Genomic DNA, 15224 nt, shown 5'->3' on the forward strand with positions numbered 1-15224 from the left:
CGCTTTAAACACTAAGCTACCCGACCGCCCCCAAATAGTGAAATGTTGAATACAGGAATACTGTTCTAAGTGACTTAATCATGGCTACATGTCACAACAGATGCTGGCTATCCATACTTGGGTATGATAATTTTGGCATAATGTTTATCCATCCAATAGTCACGTTTGTGTACAAGAATCTTAAAGTTTTCGTTTGTGAGGGTTCTATACACCTCTATTTGCAGTATGAAGTATAAACACAGGTGCACGTATACGATTCAGCAAACGAACACTGAAAGTGTATATTAACATACATGTGCCTTATGGTTTTGATCATCAGTTTCCATATGTTTAATAATATCATTATCTGTACATCATGTTCAAAATGTCATATAAACGTTTAGCTTCATAAAACATGTGAGTTGGGTTTAACGCCACTTTTAACAGTATTCCAGTTATATCGCGGCATGTCAGCTTAATGTGGGAGGAAAGCTCGAAGTGATGCAGGTCTCAGACGTTTACCACTTCGGTGAAACCCTCGAGCACAGGTATGGTGCTGGCAAACCTAGAAATATAATTGGGGCTACCCGGGATTCGAACCCACAATCATAGGTTTCTGGCGTGCCCAAGGGACGCAACGCTGCCCAGCGAATCGCAGCGCCTAAGATGACTAGACCACCCGTGCCCCCATCATAAAACATGTAACAGTATTACATGAACAACGCAGTTTATATGTATGGTGCATGTCGATCAACAGAATACGATTCATCCACTTTCTCCATAACATATTTACATATCTTAAATGAGATCCCATCGCTTCCTTTGTTCCCATGAATATGCTACATACGCGATAAACCAACTTGGTGCTTCATCTATGATAATATCAAAGCTCCCCATGTAATGACGTTTTAATATCGACATTCTTGGCAAAATATGCGCTTATCAATTTTACAGAGAAGAACCTAGAGGTATTCCTGCATGATATGGATTACCAGCATGTTCCATTTTCGTAACAGTCTCAGTAATTATGCTATCAAATATTCTGATAAAAAACGACATTAAAAGCTTTTTTCTATGGTGCACGGGAACTAATAATGTCTCCTCTCCATTAGGATGTTATTTCAAAGGCATCTTCTTAGCATCCGTGTTATGTTACAGATATGATTTTCTTCCAGAGAATAACACCGACATAATAAAATATCCTGTAAAACTAATTCAATAAGTCCGCGTAATGATCATCGGCAACGCATGGGCATATTGGAATTTGACAGGTTGCGGCCACATTCAGGGGAGGTGAATCACGAAAAGTGATACTACCAGCCATTTAAGACCATGCTCTTGCTATGAAAAACTCAAAGACCATCAAATGACTCTTGCTTCCAAGAGGTCTTTGTGAAGGCTTTCAAAATGTGTGATGTTAGACGTCTGGAGAACATTTCTAAATTTGACTAATCAGTTGCCAAAATGGTGATGATGCAATTCCCAATTTTTACTACATGTTGCCGCATTGTCAGGTGAACAATTGGCATGCCTTTGCATGTGTTTGTAACGGGTGTCACCCATGGGGGCAGGAGGATAAAGTCGGAATCGTACAATGAACTCCTCTTTTAGTAGAGATATCTTCCCATGTTTATTCATTATTATTATTTTCTTAAGCTCATTTTGAGCAACCTCACCGCCCATTCTCTTTGCACGGATGACGTTTTGTACCAAGTTCTAGTATTCAGCTTTACAGCGTGCAAACGTAAAGGTGGACCACGTACATGGAAATCGCACTGTAGAGCTTGCTTGAAGGCAGGTTCTGTGATAGCTGCATGTCTCCAGACTGCATTGGCCTGAGACTGAGCATTAACTTTACGGCCCTATCTGTCACTTACACATGAAGTCAATTTTAACAAAGCTTTATTCCTTCAAATACTCGGACCCTCTATTGACCGTTCTTGCTCTAACAGATAGACTAGACAGGATACGTCAATTTAAGTGATATTGATAGTCTCATTCAATCCACAACAATTCCTTGTCTCCTCGAGCTCATCTACTGATTGGCTGTCATGGTGACTGTCTGTGGCGCTCCTCTCACACAGCAGGGGAGATAATCGAGATCGCACCAAGCCTTCGCGACACGGATAGATAGTCCTCGCGAAGCCGGAAGGTAATCCGACGTGCGTAATCATTAGCCCGCTGAATAGGTTTACAGTTTATAACAGCGTAAGCGCTGGTGTGATGGAGTGGATGAGTGAGGTAGGGTTTAACGTCCGTCTTAACGGTATTTAGGTTCTGTCACGGTGTGCGTCAACATGGTGATATAATGTTGTTTCATGGCCCCTTCGACTTGTTACATCCGGAGTTGACTGATTTGACGAATGGCTCCTGTAGTTGAGTGCTGCAAATGACTCCTGCATATGCCTGCATTGACGAATGGCACCTGCGGTTGAGTGTTGACGAATGACTCCCGAATCTGCCTGCATGTATGGACTGGCTCCTGAAATTGTCTGTGATGGAGAATGACTCCAGTAGGTGTCTGTGTTGGCGAATGACTCCCGTAGGTGTCTATGTTGAGCACTGATTCCTGCAGTTGGTTATGTGTGGACTGGCTACCGTAGTTGAGTGTTGACTAATGGCTCCAGTAGTTGGACTGATTATGTGTGGACTGGCTCCTGAAGTTGATTATGTATGGACTGGCGCCTGAAATTGTCTGTGTTGGCGAATGACACACGTAGTTGTCTGTTTCGGCGAAAGACTCCCGTAGGTGTCTATGTTGACCACTGATTCCTGCAGTTGATTATGTGTGGGCATGCTCCTGCGGTTGTCTGACTAATGGCTCCTATAGTTGGACTGATTATGTGTGGGCTGGCTCCTGGGGTTGATTATGTGTGGACTGGCTCAATGGGTTGACTCTGTTGACCATGGTTCCTGAATGTGACTGTGACAATTATTCATGTTGTAGATTGTCTGTGGACTGGCTCAGTGTTTTTACTAATGGCTCCTGAAGCTGGCTATGTCACGTAAGTTGACTTGTTAATGATATGAGCATATCAGTTCTTGTTTATTCCTCTAGTTCACTGAAGCTGGGGCCTAACCATCTAAGGTGCACAGACCAATATTGACCCCTGTTTGACACCAAGGTTGCTACGTGGAGTTTTCTGTGAACAACGAGAAGTGTGAAGACGTTTCCACACGGTCTTCATCATTGTTAGGTAATCATCAGAGATCTGGTGATGGAAAGTTGTTCCTGAAAAAAAACTGACAAGTATGAGCCCCCCCCCCCCCCCCAAAAAAAAAAAGAAAAAGAAAAGGACACCTCCATTGCAAACAGACATTAATGGGGTAAAATGGTTTTCGGGAAGACACTTTACTCGCCAAAGTGATTCAATGAATCATCTCAGCCGTCAGAGATAAGTACTAAATCGTTCATGAGAAACAATTAACATTTGCTACACAGTATATACCTACTGCAGCTTAGTGCCATTATTTTTTCTTGATAAATGCATACAGGTGTGGAATGTCAAAATGAGCAACGAAAAATGTCATATTTTGTTATCATTGCACCGAGTTGGTTTTTAGTCAGCACTTAAAACGTAGAGTACATGTATAGTTTAACAGCGAACTTGATAAAATGGTTTAATAAAAACCATTGCGATTTGTTGCTCATGATTGGACATCAAGAACTTGACAGCAAGAAAGGAAAGTATTAAACGTCGATGCTGAGATGGGCATTGGTTTGATAAGAAAATAGTCAACGTCGTTTCACAATCTGTCACGACCTGAAACGTATTCTTAATTCTCGTAATATTGTTTGTGATTTCGTCAAAGGGGACCAACATGTCCAATATCGTTTTCAGTCTCGCCATGGGATAATGGCATCAGTTGGGATCATGACAGATACATACGATACCCAGTTTATCTCTATTTGTCTTCCCTGTCTGTACAGTGTGATGGGCGTTAAAGGAAGGCGTTGATAGATTTCTTTTTACCACAAAAGGAACTGGAACCCAAAGGTTAAGTCAATTGAGTTAATGTTTTACATAATAGTCTCAGCATATTGTTCATCTCTTGGAGTTTGTTGAATACATTATGTTCATTTGCAGTGACAGTGGATGTCACAAGATGATTCTGTACAAAAATATATTCTGTAGAAGTGGAACGTGTCACTTTAAGATTCTGTAGAATGTTATAGTCTGCCATAGTGCATTGTTTCACTCTTACGTCCTGGAGAATATTATGTCATGAAGTAGAAGAAAATGTCAATCACCGAGCAGCTAAAACAAAATAGACACCGAAATAGAAATTCCTCTAGAAGTAGATACATGCCTCTTTATGGTAAACTGCTTTATCTCTGAATGTTATCAGACATCAAACATGTCGCCTTGAGTGCACGTGTCTTCACATTGATGTCGTGAACGAATAACCTCATGGGCAGCTATTATTAGCTAACTGATCGTAAAATGAGATATTTTATTTTGGTTTAATACTGTTTTGGTATAATCCTAAGATTCATAGATAGTTTAGCACCTACTTTTGTACGTAGTACGTTTGGAATAGAAACAAAAGACAACACAATCTAGAAACTGTTTTTGATATATTCATGTTATTGGTGATGGGATGGTTAGACTTTGAGACTCACTGGAAGAAATAGTCACACTAAACAATTACCGCGATGCAGACATTGATTCACAGATTCAATTGTTGTGCCACTTGAACAAGATATCCTAAAGGGAAATGTTTCTTTAGTTTTAAAATATTCCTTTCAAAGTACATGCCACACAGATTCAGGCCGACGCTCACTATTGTTCAGGCTTGAGGCTAGTGTTTCAAACATGCTCTTCTACACAGATTCAGGCCAACCCTCACTATTGTTCAGGCTTGAGGCTAGTGTTTCAAACATGCTCTTCTACACAGATTCAGGCCAACCCTCACTATTGTTCAGGCTTGAGGCTAGTGTTTCAAACATGCTCTTCTACACAGATTCAGGCAGACGCTCACTATTGTCCAGGCTTGAGGCTAGTGTTTCAAACATGGTCTTCTACACAGATTCAGGCCGACGCTCACTATTGTTCAGGCTTGAGGCTAGTGTTTCAAACATGCTCTTCTACACAGATTCAGGCCGACTCTCACTATTGTTCAGGCTTGAGGCTAGTGTTTCAAACATGCTCTTCTACACAGATTCAGGCCGACTCTCACTATTGTTCAGGCTTGAGGCTAGTGTTTCAAACATGCTCTTCTCTTTAAGGGAAAAATCTACTAAGGGCAACAAAGCAGTTGATTGACTCATAACTCTGTACTTTGGGCGGCAGGAGTCCGTTAGGTGTCTCCTTCATGATGCACACATTGTGATGCTTATGTCAACTTAAAGATGTACAAACAAGGAGTGACGTATATGGTGTTTATTGCCCTCGTCTTAAACATAATGCAGATGGCTTGCGCTGCGTGTTTGCGTTTACCATGAAAACAAGGGTCTTTCGTGTCTCACGCGTCACCTATAAGGAGCATGCTTCGAATATTTAAATCAGACTGCAAAATAAAAATACGAAAACCAAACATTATAGCCTTTGAGATTTGATACCCGTATAGCTAATACAAAAAATAATATTGCTGTGACAATGTAAGCGATATGTAGGAAGCGTTATCAAGTTATAGTGATGGCAGGGGTATTCTAAAAATGTGCAAATAAGAAAAACCTCACAGATCAGCATGTGATTCAGGTTGTTCCGGCAAGAAATCCTTGTCTCATTTTGTTCTCCGTAGGTGAAAGAGCAGACAAACACGCCAGGAACACATGCTGCGTGTTAGAGCAATAATCACGACCGTCATGGGTGTTTGATGGTATGTAAGAGGCCTCCGCAAGATTACACTTCCTTTACCGTATCAATGTGACGTAAATAATTCACCCTGTTGGGTTCAATTACTAGTGTATTGACAACGCAGCTTTGTTTCTCTTGACACCTGGTCAGGAAAAAGTTGCGGAGAAAACAAAGGGTTTCGGAGAAACTTTTGTCAATATTTTGTTCTTGGTTTTGTGATTTCTAACGTGAGTGCGTGTGGTCTTACGCCAATTTGCAGATTGTTCCAGGGGTATTTGGGATTTCAAAAATAGGTTTACTCATGTCGGGAATCGAACATGGGTCTTCGGTGTGATAAGACAACACCACTGCAGTGCCCTCTTCGTTCTGTTTTGTGTAATCAGGAGCTGAAGGTTGGTGGTACAATTCCTGACCGCGTCATACAGGGCTCGGCATAAAGGGGATACAAGTCCAGTGTCAGTACACTGTGTCTGAGTAGCGTACTTCAGTGGACTAGGACTATTTAACCGGTATAAGTCCTGACGAGTAGCCACACATGCACACACTCACAGACACACAAACACACACATACGCACGCGCACGCGCACACACACACGCACACGCACGCACACACGCACGCACGCAAGCACGCACACACACACACACACACACACACACGTGACTATATACGTGCTTTCTACAGCATCTTTTTCTACAGCATGTTGTTAGCTTGGTATTCCAAAACCCATCATGTATGACACGTCCTATGTACGCAAAAGTGTGTTCTCGCGTTTAATTATACTAATGAAAACCAGGATTCGTTTCACTAGACACATACCCGAGCTATGTACGCAAGCCGTATTTGTAAAAACTAGTTCACTGTTACTAGCTTCCAGATAGCTCTGTGGTTTCTCTATGTACAACCACACGCCCAATTAACCTCACCACTTTGAACGTTGATCTGCACATCAGTAATCAAATCACACAATGAGGTCTTGTAGCGTATGTAAAAGTACCCCGTAACTCCGATTTGCCGCAGGTGTTAACATGGTGAAATGTCACCATCTAACATTTATTATTGGTTAAACACGCTTGTATGGGTGAGTGAGTGAGTATGGTTTTACGCCGCTTTTAGCAATATTCCAGCAATATCACGGCGAGGGACACCAGAAATGGGCTTCACACATTGTACCCATTTCGGGAATCGAACCTGGGTCTTCGGCGTGACATGCGAACGCTTTAACCTCTAGGCTACCCGACCGCCCCCACGCTTGTATGGAACAAGATTTGTTATGTGTATTTAATGTTTCCTGGCGCATAACTTGTCGTGGGGTAGTACGTGGTCCTGTGCACAGCCCATAGGTTACAAATCAGGCGAAGTTATACAACGACGGTCACGGAGAGTTGTTGGATGGGTGACCGCGTCAACCAGCTTGACTCCTGAGATTTGTTTAGGCTTCGGTCCTGCTTCACACTGAAGCAGATGTGTAACATGTGGTGTCACCTTAGGCAAGTGACTTTGTTCTAAATATGTCTCTGTTAACACAGCTGTAAAAATGGGTACCCGGTAGGATGAGATTGTAAAGTGAATGTTAACCTTCTAGCGCCTGACAAACGAGCTGCGAATGACATAGACCATTGCCCGGATCATGTCAGTGCTTTTAGCATTCACCTTGTGTGTGGAGGCTGGAGAAACACTCATTATTATTTATTTATTATTATGTCGCTGAATGTACATTAACATTTACAGCATAAGGTGGTCACAACACAGGTTTTATCACTGTTGTCAGGCGTGCAACGATAATATTTATGGAAAAGGAGTCATTTAATTAGCAACTTACAGAGCAGGCACAACCACTGTTTGGTAGCTGTGCTACGTGTTCACATACAGTCAAACACCGTTGTGTCGAACTTTGATGTGTCTCGAAGTAATAGCTTGGTCCCAGCGTGTTCTGTATATGCGTGTATTTGTAGACATGTTTAGGTACAGCGACTAAACAATAGTTGTACCTTCCCTTTCAGTTGCTAATTACAGCGATGACCACACTTAACAGCCATTGTGGCATTAGATAGACACTTCAGTCGCTTATTGCAAAGGCGACCGCCTCCGTGGTCTCGGGGTAGAGCGTCCGCCCGGAGAGCGGAAGGTACGGGGTTCGATTCCCGGCCACGTCATACCAAAAGACGAAAAGGTGGTACTTGTTATCATCCTGTCTGGCGCTCGGCATTAAGGGGCTAAAACAACGACTGGTCTGCTCGGAGTCAGTATACTGTGTCTGAGTGGGGTATTCATATTTAAACTGCGGCATGGTATCTCAGTGGGCTAGCACTATAAATCGGCATCTGTCCTGACTAGTACAAGCAGCCACACACACACACACACACATATATATATACGTACATGCACGTCGCTATATAACTGCAATAATCTTGGACGCGACGTTAAACTCCATTTCACCTCACCTATTCCAAAGGGGTACTTCGCATCACAAGTCTTGACTCGGAAATTTCACATGGGAGTACGCAAGACTTTAGAGAATGACTCTGAAAACGATTACACGATGGAAACAAATATGTCATTTTAATCATCCCTTTTATCTATAATCACGGTTTAATTATGGAACATTAACCATGTCCCCGTGGGCACAACACAATGCCGTAATATCTTTAATGGATTTGTGTTGACAGTCTCAAAGGATGCACTAAACGTTCCGTCAATGATACACGTCAAGGGAATGGGGTATCTGACGGCGTTGTCAGTCGTAGGCGAATCACCACATTGATTTCCCTCTCCTGTACTGTTTACGTGTCTGGAATCTGATTCTGGAATCGAAAGGAAAAGATATTTAGTGCCTCAAAAAATGATCGCCCTTTGGATCTGAAGAAATAGGGAGACGTATGCGCAACAAATCCCATAATTGTAGCACTAAGACGTGAATACTTAGAAATTGTCCATTAATCTCTCTTCATGTGTATAGGTGGCAATAGAAGTATAGACGTTATTGTTGGTTGGTAATGATAACGTAATCATTCCAGCACTATCCCAGCCCTATCAGACAAACCGCAATGCTTTGTCCCCGTGACAATATTGATGGTAGGGTTATTGTAATGGCGGGTCTTGATTGTCCAGACCAGATCCTGATTGATGAAACATTACTCGAGGCTAGACGGGAGAAATATGCCTCATACTCTTTAAACTACCATCAAAGATACTGTCGCTGTGAATCAAAATACGGATATATACGCTGATTAGGGTAAATTTGTTATGTTGGAATAATTGCCTCCTGTGGCCTGATAGTCTTTCAGTCTGAATACGTCCGCCGAAGGTTAAGCGGAGGACCATTATTTCTGACCTTTGTATTGAGTAATGCTGTGGTGCCTCCGACAGATTGCCTGACCTGTATCGCGCCCTAGACATAAGCAATTGTGTCCCAGGGATCAGCTAGGCTGTTGTCACGGCAGATATAATGGAGATGTTTGTGTAGACTTTGTGTTTTTATCCCGTCTTGTCAAACATGTATATCGATGATGTTCACCAGATCCATGATGATGCACTCATGTTACTTCAATCGGAAATTGTATTATTACTTTCAATAAGTACTTCGTCATATCTGCTGGAGACAGAACATGTTTCAGATAATATTAATACCTGACTGTAAAACGAGCTGGTTTACAAGCCTCCGCGAACAGTGAGTGAGTAAGTGAGTATGGTTTTACGCCGCTTTTAGCAATATTCCAGAAATTTCACGGCTGGGGACACCAGAAATGGGCTTCACACATTGTACCCATGTCGGGAATCGAACCCGGGTCTTCGGCGTGACGAGCGAACGCTTTAACCACAAGGCTACCCGACCGCCCCTCCGGGAACAGTATTGCAGTTAACTAACGGGGTGACAGCTTGATCAACGAACACTGATCAAAGAGCAAGAGATTCCAGCCCGCAACCGCTGGGAGATTCAACTCTGCTCAAAGCAAGCAAACCGCCCCTGCCCTGAACGAAGATACTGATTCATAAAAAAATATGATAAATCTATATTCATTGAAATGCTTGGTTTGACAGTTGATACGCTTGTCTAAACATGTATTAAATAAAATGGTAGAAAGCGAAGCTAAGGGGACAACATAGTGATCATAGTGTAGTGATCATACACAAAGATTGGGTTCGATACTCGACGGTGATACAACACCAGAGTTTTTAAAGCGAGCTGAAGTCAGTGACTTTAAATTAGTGATAAACTTATACCGATAACTGTTCACTATTACCTGCAAGTACGTGAGTGAGGTTAGTTTTTCAAGCCGCTTTTAGCGTGGAACACCAGAAATGGGATTCACACATTGTACCCATGTCGGAAATCGAGCCCAGGTCTTCGGCGTGACGAGCGAAGGCTTTAACCACTAGCCTACCCAACTGCCCCCTATTTCCCACAGGGGAAACTTAGTTTAATGTGTATCTTGTAGAAAACGCTTTGGGTTACATGGTTAAAAGATACACAACCAGGTACAAAGTCTGGCCTGGTGTAAGCATTCTGTGTAAGGTACAGCGATTTGAGAAAGTTGAAGAGGGATGGGAAATGAGTACTCTCAATCAGTGTGTACGAGAAATATTCTCTTTGAGTTTTAAATACCAACATCCTGGATTGGTACACGATCCATGCGAATGTACACTTGTGCTGAACGTTTTACCATGAACAGGCTTATAAGATCATGCAAACACTTTAGAACGATTGATGGTGAGGCACACGTGCTACATGGCCCTTGAATGTGACGCGGATGCTGACATCTGCTTTGTCGTTTTACCATCAACGATTAATCATGCGAACACATATGCTGTGACATATTAAGTAGCAAAATATTCATAAACATATATATCAAGGATCCTGGTATAAGAAACACGTGTCCAGTACATGTGGCTTTCGCGTCATATCCTACAGTGTATGTTCAAGTCTTTTCGCAGTTGAATCATGGATGCAACTACATATGTGCTAACTATAGAAAGATCCGTGGTAGAATTGGTCTTCAGCAACCCAAGGTTGCAGTAAGAAGCGACTATGCTTTGCGTAAGAGGCGTCTAACTGGATCGGGTGGTCAGGGTCGGTTACGTGGTTGATGCATGTCATCGTATCCCAGTTGCGAAGATCGATGCTCATGATGTCAGTTACTGGATTGTCTGGTCCAGATTCGACTATATACAGACCGCTGTCATAAAGCTGGAATATTGCTGAGTGCAGCGTTAATATACAAGCAAACAATGGAAAGAAATAAGAGATTAGCTGGGGTAGAATGCGTCTGGGGATGATATTACGTATTTCGTTATATGTCTTTTTCGTATCTTTTACATTCAGTGTCTCTCCAACGAGCTACCTATCATTCACTCCTTTTCTCCCTCCCTTCTTCTCTCCCTTAATATCTATCTTTGCGCCTCTGCCTCTTTTGTCTGTCTTCCTCTACTGTCTGTCTATCTGCCCCCCCCCCCCCCCCCTCTCTCTCTCTCTCTCTCTCTCTCTCTCTCTCTCATGCGTTAATCAAACATTCAACCTCTCCGTGTGTTCAGCTGCACTGTAATTTAGTCAGGGTCAATGACGGGAGCAGCAGTATGGAGATTAGACAACCTGGCGTTACGACCTGTGTCAGTGTTACCCCATTAGGCACCAGTACCACTGATTAGTCCACTCACGATGTGCAGAGTCACCTGGGTAGATTCTCAGACTTCCGCTGCATGGCGATGGATGGCTTTACCATGTTCAGTTTCTGATAGGTCAGCAATAAAGGTCTGACTTTGAAGAGTAAAGTGAATAATAATGTACAAATTATGGCGTTTCTATATACAATTTCGTAAAACAATAGGAGTCTGATAATCATCAATAATTCTCATTTAGCAGAAACCATGTAATCGCAAACGGATTTGTACACATATTTTGGCACCAGCGCATAAGTATATAAACAACTTGGAAGACGGGAACGTGTATATTTCACTGTAGCTATGTTGTAATAACATGTATCTGCACTCGTATTAACAGTGAACTGTACTTCCTGTCTCAACAGCTTTTACTCCATTATTTGGGATTCTACAAGATGGTATTGAGATTTTCCTTGTGGTATCTACCAACCGGAAACTCCTAGCATGGTTGGGTTTGTAAGTTGTTTGCCGCCGCACTCAGCACCTTACGTTCCAGCTATATATGGGCGACCTGCAAATCAAGTTATTAACACCATTAACATTGACCTACACGACCGGGATACGATGACATCAACCAAATCACCGAGCTTAATCTCCCGATCCCGTTAGCAAGCATGGGTTGCTGAAGACCAATCCGAACCCGGATGTTCACGGGTTGGAACATCAATCTTCACATACTAAGTCTGATATTAATATACGTGAATTTGGCAGTTTCCATCTTCACATTGTCTGAGAGTGAACAAGGCAGGTAGTGCCATGATTCATGTCCTTCATGTTCACTGAGCTACGTCTGCCATACATGGCGTACCTGCTGGTAATGGGGAACATTAGAGGAACCGCCAGAACTTACATATGGGTGGAGACTCAGAGGTGAATTGTACATGTGTGTTCATGTTTGTTGGGATTTGGTATGGGATATAGTCATGCTATTGATGTATCATGAGTGAGTGAGTACGGTTTTACGCCGCTTTTAGTAAAATACCAGCAATATTAGGCGGGGGACCCCAGAAATGGGCTTAACATATTGTACCCATGTCGGTAATCAAATCCAGGTCTTCGACGCGAAGAGCAAACGCTTTAACCATTAGACTGCCCGACCGCCCCTTGGTGTATCATGAGAAATGTTTCTCATAAAAAAATACCAGCAAAATATTAGTTTCTAAAATATGCACTATATAACTGAATACGTTGTTGATTTCTTCGTTTAACATACATTAAATTTGAAGACAAAGACATGGCTATTGTTATATCTTTCTTTCCTTCAATAAGTAGTAAATCGGCAAGGTAGTCGTAAAGAAGCAAAACTACACTGCCGAGCAAAAGAACGTATTCACTTGAAAAATGAATTTAACCAAAATATTACAAAAGTTAGTGGGTTGAAAACAGACGCCAAAACATTGAAAGGTTAAGGTCCATAACTCGACTATGATATCCGTATCAACTACATCACCATCGAATAACCAATTCTTTGTTTCATTTTGGCCACTGTCAAACATTGGTTTATACTTACTTTTCCCCGGCAGTTTAGTCAAATAGCTGTATTTCTTCTATCCGATATCATGGATAGTTATGATGTTAAGGTGTTAAATCCCCAGTTGGTTGAAGTTCACCGAAAAACCATAATATCAGCCGTCGTTGAGTGACTTTTGCTTTGGAACTTTTGCTTCGCGAACGTCTGATAGGACGGTTTCAGCGATCAAACAGGTCACAAAGGCCCTCTCAACAGACTTAATAACCAGTACAAGTAATTTCATCATGGTCTACACCAATCTGTAGCGTCCAAAGATATTGCTTCTCTTTGGTGGTACTTGAAGAAGTGTGCCTATTCATATGTCTACCCGGGGGCTCCTGCTTCACATAGGACTTAATTACTCGCCTCGTAAGCTGAAGACCATGACATCAAAACCAATAGCTCCGGGAGCTATCCTTTCTGGAACAATGTTCTGCGGTGATGAGAGTCTCTGTATCTGATATGACATGTAGCCGTGGGTCTCCTTATGTCATTAGAATGCTCCACCGCAAGTGGTCTGTGGCCTAGGTACCGAAAGGCTGTATGGAAAGTAAATAACCCAGTGGCTGAGGGTTGTGAGGAACCAGATCTGTATCTGGATACATGTAGCTATTTTGTCTGCTGGTTGTTTTACGTCCTTGTCAGCAACGTTACAGGTGTATCACGGCTGCCTGTAAATAATGCTGTCTGAAACTTGCAAACCAGAGGTTGATATAATGAGCAACGTCCCACGCCGTCGGGGTACGATGCCACGCAACCAGCCTTGTCCCTGAACTTGACAATCTGATCCAAATTAGTTGCAGTGTACACAATTGTATTGAGCTGTATAGTGCTATTTAACCTTATCTAACCCGGGAAACTTTGTGGTGGATATGGATTGGATAAAAATTTAAGAATAACTTGTGTTTTAACACAAGTTGTGTTAAATTGTTTTTAACACGAGTTGTGATAGTGAAACTGAAACAGTTGTTTTAAGCCTAAATTCTCCCCCATAACAATAGCCCGCTTACATCATTACCACATCTGTCATGTATTAAAATTAATTGAGTGAGGAGATTGCATTAGGGCAGTTGTATCATCAACTCCCTTAAAAAAAAGGTTCTTCGTAAAATACGACGTAAGACGCTAGTTCCCAGCGGTGATGCATTCCACTGGACAAACAAAATAAGACATCAATTCGAAAAGTTCAAAACGTCTAGAAACCTCTGCAACACATATTCACACAATTGCTGACATTATGGAGATTTTCATAGGTTTGACGATAATTCATTCCATAGCCACTTCCTGATCAGAATAACAAACGAAAACATGCCTGCGTTTCTCGAAACAGGCAGTAATTGCATTCAAACTTGTTTCCTAATAGTAACCAGGATGTTGACACGGGCAAAAACGTCTTTTGTAATCAGAATGTCTGTATTGATGAATGGCAACAGCGATGCCAGTCTGAGATTCACGAGGCTGTTTATCTTTTTACGAAGCGATTGAATTAAAATGTAAAGATTGATTCGGTGTACATGGCTCGGGGAAGTCTCGCGAGACATCTTACTGCGTCGAGTTAAAACGGTCAATACCAAGAAAGGAACTTTCTCTCTCTTGACGTATCTGTACAATCGGAACCGTAATGATTTGTGCATTTTACTGGGAAATCTGTGTGTATCATCACATGATTTATCATCCTTGATATGGATTTAGTATAAATGCGGAAATAAATGTGGCTGTATTTCTTTCAGATAAACTAACTGTGCAGTTTGATTGAGTGTTCAGGGCATTTTGGCTGCAGGGACTATTTTAGGTCGGGACATAAATGGGTCTTGAAATGGGCCATTGGTCTAAGCCTATGTGACAATATGTAAAACTGGCCCAAATGATGGCCTATTCGCCTGCCAGACAATAGATTTAATGTCTTCATTTGGCCTACAAATAATGCCATTAAATGTAATTCAGATTTAGTGTAATATTTGAGGTAAGTGACGCACGGTGCATTTTAGAATTGTTTTCGGGGCAATAGAACTGATATTGTTTTCATCATATGGCTCCTATTCGGGATGAAGGCAAGAGAAACATTTGCTTCAAATCTTGAAGCGATCTATTTCTGGAGATCTGCCATAATGATGTTGTTATGGTACTAGCTATATGTTTACGAAGCGAGAGCGGTTATAAATGGGTTAATTAAATAGTTTTTTTATGAGAATTATTATAAGAAAGCTGCTTCAGCAAGGCGAATGGTTGTTTATAGGAACCGTTTATATTGTAATTTTACAATGTCCGTATGTGCTTT

The 15224-nt window shown here is 41.9% G+C and overlaps 1 protein-coding gene across 12 annotated transcripts in view; it reads left to right on the forward strand.

The window, feature by feature from the left end:
* The window catches only part of LOC139474225 (CUGBP Elav-like family member 2), a 230921-nt gene that overhangs the window by 111836 nt on the left and 103861 nt on the right, over window positions 1-15224 (forward strand). The window lies entirely within an intron of this gene.

Source organism: Haliotis cracherodii, unplaced genomic scaffold (assembly GCF_022045235.1).
Source record: "Haliotis cracherodii isolate W230 unplaced genomic scaffold, xgHalCrac1.p SCAF_3, whole genome shotgun sequence".
Taxonomy (NCBI): Eukaryota; Metazoa; Mollusca; class Gastropoda; order Lepetellida; family Haliotidae; genus Haliotis; species Haliotis cracherodii.